At 47.7% G+C, this 14,655-nt stretch overlaps 1 protein-coding gene across 1 annotated transcript in view; it reads left to right on the top strand.

Annotated features, from left to right (window-relative positions):
- unc5ca (unc-5 netrin receptor Ca) overlaps window positions 1–14,655 on the top strand; it is a 157,967-nt gene that overhangs the window by 93,648 nt on the left and 49,664 nt on the right. The window lies entirely within an intron of this gene.

Here is a 14,655-nt window from a genome sequence, read left to right as displayed (position 1 = left end):
AGCCCCACTATACTGGTCTCTAGTGTATCCTCCTCCTCCACTCAGCCCCACTATACTGGTCTCTAGTGTATCCTCCTCCTCCAGTCAGCCCCACTATACTGGTCTCTAGTGTATCCTCCTCCTCCACTCAGCCCCACTATACTGGTCTCTAGTGTATCCTCCTCCTCCACTCACCCCCACTATACTGGTCTCTAGTGTATCCTCCTCCTCCACTCAGCCCCACTATACTGGTCTCTAGTGTATCCTCCTCCTCCAGTCAGCCCCACTATACTGGTCTCTAGTGTATCCTCCTCCTCCTCCACTCAGCCCCACTATACTGGTCTCTAGTGTATCCTCCTCCTCCACTCAGCCCCACTATACTGGTCTCTAGTGTATCCTCCTCCTCCTCCAGTCAGCCCCACTATACTGGTCTCTAGTGTATCCTCCTCCTCCTCCTCCAGTCAGCCCCACTATACTGGTCTCTAGTGTATCCTCCTCCTCCTCCACTCAGCCCCACTATACTGGTCTCTAGTGTATCCTCCTCCTCCACTCAGCCCCACTATACTGGTCTCTAGTGTATCCTCCTCCTCCTCCTCCAGTCAGCCCCACTATACTGGTCTCTAGTGTATCCTCCTCCTCCACTCAGCCCCACTATACTGGTCTCTAGTGTATCCTCCTCCTCCTCCAGTCAGCCCCACTATACTGGTCTCTAGTGTATCCTCCTCCTCCTCCACTCAGCCCCACTATACTGGTCTCTAGTGTATCCTCCTCTTCCTCAACTCAGCCCCACTATACTGGTCTCTAGTGTATCCTCCTCCTCCAGTCAGCCCCACTATACTGGTCTCTAGTGTATCCTCCTCCTCCACTCAGCCCCACTATACTGGTCTCTAGTGTATCCTCCTCCACTCAGCCCCACTATACTGGTCTCTAGTGTATCCTCCTCCTCCACTCAGCCCCACTATACTGGTCTCTAGTGTAGCCTCCTCTTCCTCAACTCAGCCCCACTATACTGGTCTCTAGTGTATCCTCCTCCTCCACTCAGCCCCACTATACTGGTCTCTAGTGTATCCTCCTCCTCCTCAACTCAGCCCCACTATACTGGTCTCTAATTTATCCTCCTCCTCCAGTCAGCCCCACTATACTGGTCTCTAGTGTATCCTCCTCCTCCACTCAGCCCCAATATACTGGTCTCTAGTGTATCCTCCTCCTCCACTCAGCCCCACTATACTGGTCTCTAGTGTATCCTCCTCCTCCTCCACTCAGCCCCACTATACTGGTCTCTAGTGTATCCTCCTCCTCCTCCACTCAGCCCCACTATACTGGTCTCTAGTGTATCCTCCTCCTCCTCCTCCTCCTCCTCCTCCTCCACTCAGCCCCACTATACTGGTCTCTAGTGTATCCTCCTCCTCCACTCAGCCCCACTATACTGGTCTCTAGTGTATCCTCCTCTTCCTCCACTCAGCCCCACTATACTGGTTTCTAGTGTATCCTCCTCCTCCAGTCAGCCCCACTATACTGGTCTCTAGTGTATCCTCCTCCTCCACTCAGCCCCAATATACTGGTCTCTAGTGTATCCTCCTCCTGCAGTCAGCCCCACTATACTGGTCTCTAGTGTATCCTCCTCCTCCACTCAGCCCCACTATACTGGTCTCTAGTGTATCCTCCTCCTCCAGTCAGCCCCACTATACTGGTCTCTAGTGTATCCTCCTCCTCCACTCAGCCCCACTATACTGGTCTGTAGTGTATCCTCCTCCTCCACTCAGCCCCACTATACTGGTCTCTAGTGTATCCTCCTCCTCCTCCACTCAGCCCCACTATACAGGTCTCTAGTGTATCCTCCTCCTCCAGTCAGCCCCACTATACTGGTCTCTAGTGTATCCTCCTCCTCCTCCAGTCAGCCCCACTATACTGGTCTCTAGTGTATCCTCCTCCTCCAGTCAGCCCCTCTATACTGGTCTCTAGTGTATCCTCCTCCTCCTCCACTCAGCCCCACTATACTGGTCTCTAGTGTATCCTCCTCCTCCAGTCAGCCCCTCTATACTGGTCTCTAGTGTATCCTCCTCCTCCTCCACTCAGCCCCACTATACTGGTCTCTAGTGTATCCTCCTCCTCCACTCAGCCCCACTATACTGGTCTCTAGTGTATCCTCCTCCTCCTCCACTCAGCCCCACTATACTGGTCTCTAGTGTATCCTCCTCCTCCACTCAGCCCCTCTATACTGGTCTCTAGTGTATCCTCCTCCTCCAGTCAGCCCCTCTATACTGGTCTCTAGTGTATCCTCCTCCTCCTCCACTCAGCCCCACTATACTGGTCTCTAGTGTATCCTCCTCCTCCACTCAGCCCCACTATACTGGTCTCTAGTGTATCCTCCTCCTCCTCAACTCAGCCCCACTATACTGGTCTCTAGTGTATCCTCCTCCTCCACTCAGCCCCACTATACTGGTCTCTAGTGTATCCTCCTCCTCCTCAACTCAGCCCCACTATACTGGTCTCTAGTGTATCCTCCTCCTCCAGTCAGCCCCACTATACTGGTCTCTAGTGTATCCTCCTCCTCCACTCAGCCCCACTATACTGGTCTCTAGTGTATCCTCCTCCTCCTCCTCCTCCTCCTCCTCCTCCTCCTCCTCCTCCTCCTCCTCCACTCAGCCCCACTATACTGGTCTCTAGTGTATCCTCCTCCTCCACTCAGCCCCACTATACTGGTCTCTAGTGTATCCTCCTCCTCCACTCAGCCCCACTATACTGGTCTCTAGTGTATCCTCCTCTTCCTCCACTCAGCCCCACTATACTGGTTTCTAGTGTATCCTCCTCCTCCAGTCAGCCCCACTTTACTGGTCTCTAGTGTATCCTCCTCCTCCACTCAGCCCCAATATACTGGTCTCTAGTGTATCCTCCTCCTGCAGTCAGCCCCACTATACTGGTCTCTAGTGTATCCTCCTCCTCCACTCAGCCCCACTATACTGGTCTCTAGTGTATCCTCCTCCTCCAGTCAGCCCCACTATACTGGTCTCTAGTGTATCCTCCTCCTCCACTCAGCCCCACTATACTGGTCTGTAGTGTATCCTCCTCCTCCACTCAGCCCCACTATACTGGTCTCTAGTGTATCCTCCTCCTCCTCCACTCAGCCCCACTATACAGGTCTCTAGTGTATCCTCCTCCTCCAGTCAGCCCCACTATACTGGTCTCTAGTGTATTCTCCTCCTCCTCCAGTCAGCCCCACTATACTGGTCTCTAGTGTATCCTCCTCCTCCTCCTCCTCCAGTCAGCCCCACTATACAGGTCTCTAGTGTATCCTCCTCCTCCAGTCAGCCCCACTATACTGGTCTCTAGTGTATCCTCCTCCTCCTCCACTCAGCCCCACTATACTGGTCTCTAGTGTATCCTCCTCCTCCAGTCAGCCCCTCTATACTGGTCTCTAGTGTATCCTCCTCCTCCTCCACTCAGCCCCACTATACTGGTCTCTAGTGTATCCTCCTCCTCCAGTCAGCCCCACTATACTGGTCTCTAGTGTATCCTCCTCCTCCACTCAGCCCCACTATACTGGTCTCTAGTGTATCCTCCTCCTCAACTCAGCCCCACTATACTGGTCTCTAGTGTATCCTCCTCCTTCAGTCAGCCCCACTATACTGGTCTCTAGTGTATCCTCCTCCTCCACTCAGCCCCACTATACTGGTCTGTAGTGTATCCTCCTCCTCCACTCAGCCCCACTATACTGGTCTCTAGTGTATCCTCCTCCTCCTCCACTCAGCCCCACTATACAGGTCTCTAGTGTATCCTCCTCCTCCAGTCAGCCCCACTATACTGGTCTCTAGTGTATCCTCCTCCTCCTCCACTCAGCCCCACTATACTGGTCTCTAGTGTATCCTCCTCCTCCTCCACTCAGCCCCACTATACTGGTCTCTAGTGTATCCTCCTCCTCCTCCACTCAGCCCCACTATACTGGTCTCTAGTGTATCCTCCTCCTCCTCCAGTCAGCCCCTCTATACTGGTCTCTAGTGTATCCTCCTCCTCCAGTCAGCCCCACTATACTGGTCTCTAGTGTATCCTCCTCCTCCTCCTCCACTCAGCCCCACTATACTGGTCTCTAGTGTATCTTCCTCCTCCTCCACTCAGCCCCACTATACTGGTCTCTAGTGTATCCTCCTCCTCCACTCAGCCCCACTATACTGGTCTCTAGTGTATCCTCCTCCTCCACTCACCCCCACTATACTGGTCTCTAGTGTATCCTCCTCTTCCTCCACTCAGCCCCACTATACTGGTCTCTAGTGTATCCTCCTCCTCCACTCAGCCCCACTATACTGGTCTCTAGTGTAGCCTCCTCCTCCACTCAGCCCCACTATACTGGTCTCTAGTGTAGCCTCCTCCTCCTCCACTCAGCCCCACTATACTGGTCTCTAGTGTATCCTCCTCCTCCTCCACTCAGCCCCACTATACTGGTCTCTAGTGTATCCTCCTCCTCCTCCACTCAGCCCCACTATACTGGTCTCTAGTGTATCCTCCTCCTCCTCCACTCAGCCCCACTATACTGGTCTGTAGTGTATCCTCCTCCTCCAGTCAGCCCCACTATACTGGTCTCTAGTGTATCCTCCTCCTCCATTCAGCCCCACTATACTGGTCTCTAGTGTATCCTCCTCCTCCACTCAGCCCCACTATACTGGTCTCTAGTGTATCCTCCTCCTCCATTCAGCCCCACTATACTGGTCTCTAGTGTATCCTCCTCCTCCTCCAGTCAGCCCCACTATGTTGGTCTCTAGTGTATCCTCCTACTCCTCCAGTCAGCCCCACTATACTGGTCTCTAGTGTATCCTCCTCCTCCTCCACTCAGCCCCACTATACTGGTCTCTAGTGTATCCTCCTCCTCCAGTCAGCCCCACTATACTGGTCTCTAGTGTATCCTCCTCCTCCACTCAGCCCCACTATACTGGTCTCTAGTGTATCCTCCTCCTCCTCCAGTCAGCCCCACTATACTGGTCTCTAGTGTATCCTCCTCCTCCTCCACTCAGCCCCACTATACTGGTCTCTAGTGTATCCTCCTCTTCCTCAACTCAGCCCCACTATACTGGTCTCTAGTGTATCCTCCTCCTCCACTCAGCCCCACTATACTGGTCTCTAGTGTATCCTCCTCCTCCTCCACTCAGCCCCACTATACTGGTCTCTAGTGTATCCTCCTCCTCCACTCAGCCCCACTATACTGGTCTCTAGTGTATCCTCCTCCTCCACTCAGCCCCACTATACTGGTCTCTAGTGTATCCTCCTCCTCCTCCACTCAGCCCCACTATACTGGTCTCTAGTGTATCCTCCTCCTCCAGTCAGCCCCACTATACTGGTCTCTAGTGTATCCTCCTCCTCCTCCAGTCAGCCCCACTATACTGGTCTCTAGTGTATCCTCCTCCTCCAGTCAGCCCCACTATACTGGTCTCTAGTGTATCCTCCTCCTCCTCCAGTCAGCCCCACTATACTGGTCTCTAGTGTATCCTCCTCCTCCTCCACTCAGCCCCACTATACTGGTCTCTAGTGTATCCTCCTCCTCCTCCACTCAGCCCCACTATACTGGTCTCTAGTGTATCCTCCTCCTCCACTCAGCCCCACTATTCTGGTCTCTAGTGTATCCTCCTCCTCCTCCAGTCAGCCCCACTATACTGGTCTCTATTGTATCCTCCTCCTCCTCCTCCAGTCAGCCCCACTATACTGGTCTCTAGTGTATCCTCCTCCTCCACTCAGCCCCACTATACTGGTCTCTAGTGTATCCTCCTCCTCCAGTCAGCCCCACTATACTGGTCTCTAGTGTATCCTCCTCCTCCTCCAGTCAGCCCCACTATACTGGTCTCTAGTGTATCCTCCTCCTCCTCCACTCAGCCCCACTATACTGGTCTCTAGTGTATCCTCCTCCTCCTCCACTCAGCCCCACTATACTGGTCTCTAGTGTATCCTCCTCCTCCACTCAGCCCCACTATACTGGTCTCTAGTGTATCCTCCTCCTCCTCCAGTCAGCCCCACTATACTGGTCTCTATTGTATCCTCCTCCTCCTCCTCCAGTCAGCCCCACTATACTGGTCTCTAGTGTATCCTCCTCCTCCACTCAGCCCCACTATACTGGTCTCTAGTGTATCCTCCTCCTCCAGTCAGCCCCACTATACTGGTCTCTAGTGTATCCTCCTCCTCCAGTCAGCCCCACTATACTGGTCTCTAGTGTATCCTCCTCCTCCACTCAGCCCCACTATACTGGTCTCTAGTGTATCCTCCTCCTCCAGTCAGCCCCACTATACTGGTCTCTAGTGTATCCTCCTCCTCCACTCAGCCCCACTATACTGGTCTCTAGTGTATCCTCCTCCTCCAGTCAGCCCCACTATACTGGTCTCTAGTGTATCCTCCTTCTCCTCCAGTCAGCCCCACTATACTGGTCTCTAGTGTATCCTCCTCCTCCTCCAGTCAGCCCCACTATACTGGTCTCTAGTGTATCCTCCTCCTCCTCCACTCAGCCCCACTATACTGGTCTCTAGTGTATCCTCCTCCTCCACTCAGCCCCACTATACTGGTCTCTAGTGTATCCTCCTCCTCCTCCACTCAGCCCCACTATACTGGTCTCTAGTGTATCCTCCTCCTCCACTCAGCCCCACTATACTGGTCTCTAGTGTATCCTCCTCCTCCTCCACTCAGCCCCACTATACTGGTCTCTAGTGTATCCTCCTCCTCCAGTCAGCCCCACTATACTGGTCTCTAGTGTATCCTCCTCCTCCTCCAGTCAGCCCCACTATACTGGTCTCTAGTGTATCCTCCTCCTCCAGTCAGCCCCACTATACTGGTCTCTAGTGTATCCTCCTCCTCCACTCAGCCCCACTATACTGGTCTCTAGTGTATCCTCCTCCTCCAGTCAGCCCCACTATACTGGTCTCTAGTGTATCCTCCTCCTCCAGTCAGCCCCACTATACTGGTCTCTAGTGTATCCTCCTCCTCCTCCTCCACTCAGCCCCACTATACTGGTCTCTAGTGTATCCTCCTCCTCCACTCAGCCCCACTATACTGGTCTCTAGTGTATCCTCCTCCTCCACTCAGCCCCAATATACTGGTCTCTAGTGTATCCTCCTCCTCCTCCACTCAGCCCCACTATACTGGTCTCTAGTGTATCCTCCTCCTCCTCCAGTCAGCCCCACTATACTGGTCTCTAGTGTATCCTCCTCCTCCACTCAGCCCCAATATACTGGTCTCTAGTGTATCCTCCTCCTCCTCCACTCAGCCCCACTATACTGGTCTCTAGTGTATCCTCCTCCTCCTCCTCCTCCAGTCAGCCCCACTATACTGGTCTCTAGTGTATCCTCCTCCTCCTCCTCCTCCAGTCAGCCCCAATATACTGGTCTCTAGTGTATCCTCCTCCTCCTCCTCCTCCAGTCAGCCCCACTATACTGGTCTCTAGTGTATCCTCCTCCTCCTCCAGTCAGCCCCAATATACTGGTCTCTAGTGTATCCTCCTCCTCCTCCAGTCAGCCCCACTATACTGGTCTCTAGTGTATCCTCCTTCTCCTCCACTCAGCCCCACTATACTGGTCTCTAGTGTATCCTCCTCCTCCACTCAGCCCCACTATACTGGTCTCTAGTGTCAGAGAGGTTCCAGTGTCTCTGTGGTTTTACAGCCTCCTCATCTCGATGTGAGAGAGAGTTTTACTGAGGACTCTATCTCTCACACTCCTTGAGCTATGAGCTTAGATATTAAACACAATAATCATTCTCAGGATTTCATTGGCAGATAATTTGTTCTGTGCTCATTTTCTTTTCATGTTCAAAGACATCTATTAATCTTAGTTATACATTCTGATGCTGGCGTTTTGGGCTCCTAGTGTTCTCATCACAGCGGGGAGATATATGTGAAATAACTGTAGGGAGGTGGAGAGGTTGTGGGAGGGGATTGTACTATAGGAAGAAATGTTCCATATCTTTATTCTAGCACTCCCACTATAGGTTATTTAGCTATTGGTGTCATGAAGTCGCTCTGGATAAGAGCGTCTGCTAAATGACTAAAAATGTAAATGTAATGAAGGAAATGTGTCACACTGTATATAACATAATACATAATAGTATAAAATAAAACAGTATTTAAGTTATAATTACACATTTTATGTAACATGTACAGTAACATGAACCACAATACAGTAACCTGTACCGTAATACAGTAACATGTACAGTAATACAGTAACCTGTACCGTAATACAGTAACCTGTACCGTAATACAGTAACCTGTACCGCAATACAGTAACATGTGCCGTAATACAGTAACATGTGCCGTAATACAGTAACATGTACAGTAATACAGTAACATGTACAGTAATACAGTAACCTGTACCGTAATACAGTAACCTGTACCGCAATACAGTAACATGTGCCGTAATACAGTAACATGTGCCGTAATACAGTAACATGTACAGTAATACAGTAACATGTACAGTAATACAGTAACCTGTACCGTAATACAGTAACCTGTACCGTAATACAGTAACCTGTACCGCAATACAGTAACATGTGCCGTAATACAGTAACATGTGCCGTAATACAGTAACATGTACAGTAATACAGTAACATGTACAGTAATACAGTAACCTGTACCGTAATACAGTAACATGTGCCGTAATACAGTAACATGTACAGTAACGTACTGTAATACGGTATTTAAGAAGTCAAGGATGTATCCCCTCACTATTTGTTCAGTAACCCATCAAGACCTAGGCTACAGTAGAAACTAGATAAACTAGTTTAGCGAGCCTTACTCTAAACCTGGTTTAAAGGAAATTCATGTATGAGAAGAAGTTCACGGTGCTCGTTCACGCTACTCGTTCGGTGGGTAAGTGAATGCTCCTACCATTGTCTCTCCCAAGCATCTTTGACCGGTGTTTTGATTTTTCAGAAGAGATTAGCAATTATTTGTATTTTTCTATTTCTTACTAGCACTGATTTCAGAAATAGCTGCTCTTTTTGGAGGACAGTTTTCCTGTCAGTTACTGTGATGTGGTTGTCTTACCTACCTTAGCTGAATGCATTGACCGTAAGAATGTCCAAAAATGACTCAAATGTAAATATTATATTTCTTTGTAAAATCTTGGATAACAGGATGTCATACTTACAGTAGGGAACAGGCGAAAGGAGCTAGTGTCAGAGATGGGTGGTCCTCTGTAGCTCAGCTGGTAGAGCACGGCGCTTGTAACGCCAAGGTAGTGGGTTCGATCCCCGGGACCACCCATACACAAAATAAATAAATATGTATGCACGCATGACTGTAAGTCGCTTTGGATAAAAGTGTCTGCTAAATGGCATATTATATTATCATTATATTATGGGAGCTAGGGGTGTCAGATAGGAGCTTGATGTTGCTAGGGGTCAGAGATGGGAGCTTGATGTTGCTATAGGTGTCAGAGATGGGACCTAGATGTTACTAGGGGTGTCAGATGGGAGCTAGATGTTGCTAGGGGTGTGCTGGTGCCCTCCATTTCACCCTCATTCACTCCTCATTATTCAGTGACCCACATGAAAGTATTTGCTTTTCCTCTGGTATCAATGCTCGGATTAGCCAATGGTGATTACCCTGACTGAAGACAGAACTCTCTCTCCCTCCATCTTGTTTAGCTACCTACGTCCACTTTAGAGCTAGTCTGGATGCTGATCAGGTACTTGCAGCTAGCTGCATTAGCCTCCCCTGTCTCAATCTGCCTAGCGGGACAGAAAGAAAAGTCCAGAAATCAATAGAGGGGGGCTTGAGACCCAGAGCCGTTGATTTTGTGGCGTGTATGTGCTACCCCCAGGGGCAGCAGAGGTTGCCAGGTAATCAGACCTTGCTACCCTCAGCCCCACTGGCTGTGCATAAGCCATCTGCATATTGTCTTAATTAGAGGCTAGGCTTGGTCGATGGGATCAATCTGATCTCCTGACTCGTTCATGAGTGTTTCCGTCCCTTCCCCCCTGCATGCACAAAGCCTGACCTTTGTGTGCACGCAGGCGTGCGTGCATGTAGTGGGTCTAGCTCCCAGCTACTGTCAGAAGAAACGTTGAAGATGGAGCGTCCCCCCTCACACATGATTGATCAACCCAGTCAGTGGGATATTGTTTGTCTACTGGACTGTCTCTTCAGTCAACCATGTTTCTGAAACGGCAAAAAAATTGAAAATTCATGATTGAGAGGAGATGGATGTTTCATCCAGATCCAATTTAGAGGAGAACCCAGTGGACTACTGTTGACACGCCACATGTGATCAGGTCTGGGAGACGTTGATGGTTGTGGCCGTATAGGACAGTTGCTGAAGGGTGGGGTCAGTTTAGTAACTCCCCCACTGATGGTGAAGGTTAGGATTGTGGGAGGGGAAGCTGATCCTGGATCTGTACCTAGGGGAAGTGTAGCAGGGGGTCAGATGTTTCTGCCTGGTGCAGAGGCTGCAGTAGAGGGAGTAGTAAGAACTTTAGTAAAGTTATAATGCTGCTAATTCTGGCATATCTGACACCAGAGAAAAAGGAACAGTGTGTAGAGAATATAGCCCAGGCTGTTACAACAGGATATAGTATATGTAGGGCATATAGCCCAGGCTATCACAACATGATATAGTATATGTAGGGCATATAGCCCAGGCTATCACAACATGATATAGTATATGTAGGGCATATAGCCCAGGCTATCACAACAGGATATAGTATATGTAGGGCATATAGCCCAGGCTATCACAACATGATATAGTATATGTAGGGCATATAGCCCAGGCTATCACAACATGATATAGTATATGTAGGGCATATAGCCCAGGCTATCCTAACAGGATATAGTATATGTAGGGAATATAGCCCAGGCTATCACAACAGTATATGTAGGGCATATAGCCCAGGCTATCACAACAGTATATGTAGGGCATATAGCCCAGGCTATCACAACATGATATAGTATATGTAGGGCATATAGCCCAGGCTATCACAACATGATATAGTATATGTAGGGCATATAGCCCAGGCTATCACAACATGATATAGTATATGTAGGGCATATAGCCCAGGCTATCACAACAGGATATAGTATATGTAGGGCATATAGCCCAGGCTATCACAACAGGATATAGTATATGTAGGGCATATAGCCCAGGCTATCACAACATTATATAGTATATGTAGGGAATATAGCCCAGGCTATCACAACATGATATAGTATATGTAGGGCATATAGCCCAGGCTATCACAACAGGATATAGTATATGTAGGGCATATAGCCCAGGCTATCACAACAGGATATAGTATATGTAGGGCATATAGCCCAGGCTATCACAACATGATATAGTATATGTAGGGCATATAGCCCAGGCTATCACAACAGGATATAGTATATGTAGGGCATATAGCCCAGGCTATCACAACATTATATAGTATATGTAGGGCATATAGCCCAGGCTATCACAACATGATATAGTATATGTAGGGAATATAGCCCAGGCTATCACAACATGATATAGTATATGTAGGGAATATAGCCCAGGCTATCACAACATGATATAGTATATGTAGGGCATATAGCCCAGGCTATCACAACATGATATAGTATATGTAGGGAATATAGCCCAGGCTATCACAACAGGATATAGTATATGTAGGGCATATAGCCCAGGCTATCACAACATGATATAGTATATGTAGGGCATATAGCCCAGGCTATCACAACATGATATAGTATACGTAGGGCATATAGCCCAGGCTATCACAACATGATATAGTATATGTAGGGCATATAGCCCAGGCTATCACAACAGGATATAGTATATGTAGGGCATATAGCCCAGGCTATCACAACATTATATAGTATATGTAGGGCATATAGCCCAGGCTATCACAACAGGATATAGTATATGTAGGGAATACAGCCCAGGCTATCACAACATGATATAGTATATGTAGGGCATATAGCCCAGGCTATCACAACAGGATATAGTATATGTAGGGAATATAGCCCAGGCTATCACAACATTATATAGTATATGTAGGGCATATAGCCCAGGCTATCACAACATTATATAGTATATGTAGGGCATATAGCCCAGGCTATCACAACAGGATATAGTATATGTAGGGAATATAGCCCAGGCTATCACAACATTATATAGTATATGTAGGGAATATAGCCCAGGCTATCACAACATTATATAGTATATGTAGGGCATATAGCCCAGGCTATCACAACAGGATATAGTATATGTAGGGAATACAGCCCAGGCTATCACAACAGGATATAGTATATGTAGGGCATATAGCCCAGGCTATCACAACAGGATATAGTATATGTAGGGCATATAGCCCAGGCTATCACAACATTATATAGTATATGTAGGGCATATAGCCCAGGCTATCACAACATGATATAGTATATGTAGGGAATATAGCCCAGGCTATCACAACATGATATAGTATATGTAGGGAATATAGCCCAGGCTATCACAACATGATATAGTATATGTAGGGAATATAGCCCAGGCTATCACAACATGATATAGTATATGTAGGGAATATAGCCCAGGCTATCACAACATTATATAGTATATGTAGGGAATATAGCCCAGGCTATCACAACAGGATATAGTATATGTAGGGAATATAGCCCAGGCTATCACAACATTATATAGTATATGTAGGGCATATAGCCCAGGCTATCACAACATTATATAGTATATGTAGGGAATATAGCCCAAGCTATCACAACATGATATAGTATATGTAGGGCATATAGCCCAGGCTATCACAACAGGATATAGTATATGTAGGGGATATAGCCCAGGCTATCACAACAGGATATAGTATATGTAGGGAATATAGCCCAGGCTATCACAACATTATATAGTATATGTAGGGCATATAGCCCAGGCTATCACAACATGATATATTATATGTAGGGAATATAGCCCAGGCTATCACAACATTATATATTATATGAAGGGAATATAGCCCAGGCTATCACAACATTATATAGTATATGTAGGGAATATAGCCCAGGCTATCACAACATTATATAGTGTATGTACCTTGACATTTAATTGCTACATTTACTATCAATATAGCATTAAAATTAGTTTTCCAGATTTGTATTTTGGCGATTATTTTTCATGATGTGAATATTGGGTCGCGACTCAGACAACCTGGTTCAATTTGGGTCCCGAGGCAAAACCAGTTGAGAACCACTGCACTCAACTGGGAACTATTGTTGTCACTTTGAGGTTAAGAATTGAACAGACTAAGGAGCCGTTGTGATGTAAGAGATCATCTGTTATGTGATAGGTGGTACAGTTAGTGTCTCTCTGCTCTTCTTCCTGTTCATGGTTGACATTCTACGTGAGATCTGTGGTACAGATCTAGGATCAGCTTCCCCTTCCCCAAACCTTACCTTAGCCATTAGTGGGGGAAATGCAAAACTGACCCAAGATCCATGTTCAGGGGCAACTTCCCCGTACACCCCATAATGGTTCCAGGTCATGAAGATGACAGCCATAGTAGAGGGCAATTCTACCAGTGGGAACAAATGTGGTTTATATCTCCCTCTAGTGGCAGGAGGTTATCATTGACCCTTGTGTAAATCTGAGTGGGAATTTTAAGATCTATGATCTGGATTATTGTCAATATTGTGACGAAATCCTGCCTGTATGACAGATTTGACTTTATGACTGAGTTTTTATTATTTCCTTTCTTCATCCCTCTAACTGCTGACTAAATCTAGCCCTGCTGAATACGCCATAGATGAGGCAAGTGGCATAACTAAACGTGTTTGAAATGTCACTTGTACTAGACTGTTTCCTCCTTGATGATGTGTAGGAGCTCAGCCATGTATTCTGGTCCTGTTCTCCACTGAGCCCTTTGAATTCTTTTAGCCCCCCCATTTAGCAGCACAGTCAACCCATCAATAAAAACTTTATGGGTCTGCCTCGGGTTTGATATAAAAAATGTCACTTTTGAAATGTTCAGGCTTATTAAAGGTGCTACATTTACTTATCCGCCAGTGTTGTGATTGGCTGTGATATTCACCTATTGACTTCTCGCGCGGAGCGGCATCTGTCAAAATGGGAAAGCTGTTTTGAGTTTGTCGCTGTGTTTATCTAGTGGAAGGGGCCAATGTAGAAATCCCTCGGTCATTTCCTGGTTGCTAAAATTCTACACTGTTCGCTCAATTTCAGTTTATGTGAGAGAACAAGCACTGAATAGAGTAGGGAATCATTTTACCATGTATGAGAAGAAGTTCACGGTGCTCGTTCACGCTACTCGTTCAGTGGGTAAGTGAATGCTCCTACAATGTCTCTCCCAAGCATCTTTTACCGGTGTTTTGATTTACTGCCCTGCATACTGCTAGGAGTAACTTGCGAGTTGGTGATTTCCCGCTCGTTTAGTAAAGTGCAGCCAGGATCCATAGAGCGAGTAAGTCCTCTGCCTTCTCTCTGTTTATCGTACTGGTGCATGTGACATCAAGTCTGTGTTGCTTGTGTGTGTTTGCCATTTCACTGGCAGAGCTTGTTTTCAGGAGGCGGGGTGTGGGTTGTTTGCGAACTCATTTTAGCTCACAACAAGCTTGTAGCATGGCTAATGCCAGACAGAAAAATGCTGCAAAGATCAATGTCGAAGAGGAATAAAAGGGTTGATGATCTGTTTAAGGATGTAATGGAATTTAAACAGTTTGGTGTTTACACA

The sequence above is a fragment of the Coregonus lavaretus genome (genome assembly GCF_964263955.1).
Source record: "Coregonus lavaretus genome assembly, chromosome: 14".
Classification (NCBI taxonomy): Eukaryota; Metazoa; Chordata; class Actinopteri; order Salmoniformes; family Salmonidae; genus Coregonus; species Coregonus lavaretus.
This window is presented reverse-complemented; position numbering and strand designations above follow the sequence as displayed.